The sequence below is a fragment of the Lactuca saligna genome, chromosome 5 (genome assembly GCF_052625555.1).
Source record: "Lactuca saligna cultivar CGN05327 chromosome 5, ASM5262555v1, whole genome shotgun sequence".
Classification (NCBI taxonomy): Eukaryota; Viridiplantae; Streptophyta; class Magnoliopsida; order Asterales; family Asteraceae; genus Lactuca; species Lactuca saligna.
In genome coordinates, this window is record NC_136421.1 from 48,986,477 (window position 1) to 48,990,498 (window position 4,022).

At 36.4% G+C, this 4,022-nt stretch overlaps 1 long non-coding RNA gene across 1 annotated transcript; it reads left to right on the forward strand.

The window, feature by feature from the left end:
- The first annotated feature begins 2,787 nt into the window (after nucleotides 1-2,787).
- On the forward strand, nucleotides 2,788-3,784 carry LOC144998491 (uncharacterized). The gene is made up of 2 exons (XR_013660347.1): nucleotides 2,788-3,330; nucleotides 3,417-3,784. It is a non-coding gene; the product is annotated as an uncharacterized LOC144998491 (long non-coding RNA).
- The last annotated feature ends 238 nt before the right edge of the window (nucleotides 3,785-4,022 follow it).

Genomic DNA, 4,022 nt, shown 5'->3' on the forward strand with positions numbered 1-4,022 from the left:
CTGTGGTTTACACAATATCGCACTTTGAGGACTTTCTAGCAAAAAGTCACGCGAATGGTCCTTAAGGTTTCATTTAATTGCGCGATTGGTCCTTGACCCTAACCCCGTCATTTTTGAGCCATTAGTAAAGGGGTAAATTTGTCTTTTCATCTTGCAGTCACTCTAATAATCGATCATTATGCACATATACGCATGAACTCTGTAATTAAGTACAAAGATCATCTTCCTCAGCTATCCATTACCCTTTCGCATTCATCTTCGTCTTCTCCAACAGAACACAAGGCAGAGGATCATTTGTCGATTGAAAACGATAATGGTGTTAACGTTATGGTCACTTCATTCCAAACACACTAAAGCATCAAATTATGATTTGGAAAGGATATACTGTAAGTGACTTACTAAAGTGATCTTTGATTTTCTCGATTTGATATTATACCCAAATTGTTGAAATTTTTTTTGTTATTCTTTATTTCAGAGGGAATAAGCAACTATTTCACTCTGAAAATCCATCATGGTGGGATATTCACGAAAAGCCCTGGGAGAAGGTACGTAGATGGAACAATAGACTATGTTGACTTCGTAGATATTGACGTTTTCTCTGTGCATGAGTTGGATACAATGGTTCGAGAAATAGGGTACGTAGAAGGGCAAACTTTGTATTATCATTTTCTTATTCCAGAAGTAGAGTTGGACTTTGGTCTGTTACCTCTAGGAAATGATGGGGATGTGCATGTATTGTCAAATTATGTGGAAAAAAATAACCTTTTAAGTATCTACATAGAGCATGGGCATACAAGGGTTAACAGTTATTTTTTGTCCCCCACCAAGGTTATTATTGAGGAGTTGGTTACTGATGTATCCCCTGAACTAGATAGGAACCAAAAGAAGGGAAAAGTTGTTGGGTCTTCTAGGAAAAAATTAGACTACTCCCAGTCCATTGTGCCATATGGAACATTTGATGGACCTTCACAAGTGATACAGGATAGTGAGCCAGTTATGGATGATGAGCCAGTTATGACTGATGAGCCAGTTTTGAATGATGAACCAGTTATGAATGATGAACCAAATTTGAATGATGAACCAGTTATGAATGATGTACCTGTTATGAATGATGTGCCAATCATAGATGACCAATATGATGAGCCAGTTATGAATAATGATCCAGTTGTAGATGATGAATATGATTGTGAGGATAGTGCAGATGAAAGTGATTTTGATAGTCAGCATGATGCAAAAAAATAGTGTTTGATGAGGAACCTTTGATAGATGATGTGGAGGTGAACATGATCAACTTCTGTAGTGTACTTGATGAAGACATTGACTTGGGCCAGCTTGATCCGACAAACAATAATACTAAGGAACATGAAGACATTGAAGATGAACGTTTAGAAGTCTTAGACAATGATGTATTTGAGTCATTTGCTAGTGAAAAAGAGGCTAGGAAGAAATTGTTAAGGTCCATTCTAAAACCAGTTGCTTGTTCATCTGGTGAGGTTCACACTAAAGCTTTTAAGATTGGTCAGACGTTCAAGGAAAAGGAAAAAATAAGAGAAGTTATTGCCAACTACTCTGTAAAAGAAAGGAGGGATCTACATTATGTAAAGAATGACAAGACAAGAGTTAGGGTAAAGTGTAGGGGTATTGTTCCTGAATTGACTGGTGACAGTAATAAAGATAGGGGCAATTTAGTACTTTCCAAGAAAACAACTTGTCCATGGGTTCTTTTTATATCTAGGGCAGATGAGAAACAACTTTGGACTGTCAAAACATACGAAGATTCTCATTCTTGTTTGCAAACAAGGACAATGAGGGCTTGTTCATCTAAGTTTCTAGCTAACAACATATTGCATCAAGTTGAAAGTAACCCCAAGATCCCTACACGTGCTTTACAAGAGGAGTTAGTACAGAGGTATTCACTTTCAATATCAAAGATGAAAGTATTTCGGGCCAAAGCTATGGCAAAACAATATGTTTATGGTGATTATGAAAAGCAGTACGGTGTTTTGAGAGAATATGCCATGGAATTGAAGTCAAAGAATCCAGGAACAACTGTGAAGATAAATGTCGAAACTGAACCCAATGTGTCTTCTGAGACAAGGATCTTCAAACGGATATATATATGCTTAGGTCCATTGAAGGAGGGATTTAAAAAAGGTTTGAGGGATTTTCTTGGATTTGATGGTACGTTTTTGAAGGGTCCCTTTCCAGGACAAATTCTTACTGCAGTTGGGCTTGATTCGAACAGTGGCATTTACCCAGTTGCATATGCCATTGTAGAGACTGAAAATATTAACTCTTGGACATGGTTTTTGGAACACTTGGGTGATGACTTAGATTTGAATTCTTCATCTAACTTCACTTTCATTTCAGATCGGCAAAAGGTACCCTCTAACTTTTTATTCACTTTTACTTTTTTATTATTATTTCATTTACTAACTTATTTTAATTGTACTCACAGGGAATCTTGGCTGCAATAGAGAAGTTATTTCCATCAGCTGAGCAAAGGTTCTGTTTAAGACATGTGTATGACAACATGAAATTGAAACACAAAGGAGATGAATTGAGGGAAGCAGTATGGTGTTGTGGAAAAGTATACAACATACCAAAATTTAATAGGGCTATGGAGAAACTGAAAAAGCTTAACCCAGAAGCACATGAGTGTTTAAGTAAAATTCCTGCAAAACACTGGGCACGATCCCATTTCTTTGGTAAGTATCATACTCTTTTCATTAACATATTTCATAACTGATTTCAGTAATTAATTGTTTGGTTTTATATATAGGAAGGGCATTGACTGATAGTTTAACAAATAACTTGTGTGAGGTATTTAACTCCAAGCTAGATGAGGCAAGGGACAAGCCTATAATCACTTGTTTGGAATATATTAGAGAATACCTCACAAAGAGAATAGTAAATGTTCATAAGGTGCTAGACAAATGCAAAGGTTCTCTAAGTACAACTGCAACAACAATCTTAGAAAACAATAAGACAGAGGCAAGTAAGATGAGGGTTCTATTTAATGGAGCTGATAAATATCAAGTGACTGGTCTATGGATGGAGCAGTATGTTGTGAATTTGAAAGAGAGGAGTTGCACTTGCAGGAAATGGGACATTACAGGTATTCCATGCCAGCATGCTATTGCTGCAATGTATGATAAGATGCAGAATGGGTCAGAATGTGGAGATCCTGAGGCTTGGGTGAGCAAATGTTACTGGCTCAGTACATGGAATGCTATGTACCAACACACAATTGACCCAATAAATGGAAGGAGCATGTGGCCTAGATCTGATTGTCCAACAACCCTTCTCCCACCCAAACATCACAAACAGGTTTGTTGTCATACATGTTTTGTTTAATTTAACTTGAAACTATTTAATAAACTTGTTAATATGTAACCATATGAATTTGTTTATAGGTTGGTAGGCCAAAGAAAAAAAGGAAGAGGGCAGTTGATGAGCCAACTCAAAGTACCAAGTTAAGTAGGAAACACTTGACAGTCACTTGTAGCAAATGCCACAACAAAGGTCACAATGCTAGGACTTGCAAGGGGCAGGGAGGTCCTAGTGAAGCTGGATAGGGGGGTGGACAAAAGAAGGGAAAACATGTTGTAGCTTAGTTTGTATTTCTAAGTAATCTTTTGCTATTATGTCTAATTAAAGTTAGAACATGTTTACTAAGTTTGGTTATGGTATGTCAGTCAAAACAACTACTTTTGATAGGTCTTTTGGGTATTCTATGTTTGTAACATGATATTACACTTACATGCATTATGGTTAATGGTAATGCTACTTTGGTAATTAGTTTTTTGGCTATGTTACTGCACTTTAATAATCAACATTACACTTACATGCAATCAAATTGACAATTTCCTTCCTTGCTAATATAATATCCATCACATTAAAACAAAACATCAAACTTACATTACATATTATATCTGTTACATTTTCTTGTCCCAACATTACATACAATCATAGGGAAAATCCTTCAAAAGCTATGAAAAAATGGGACCAAAAGACAGATT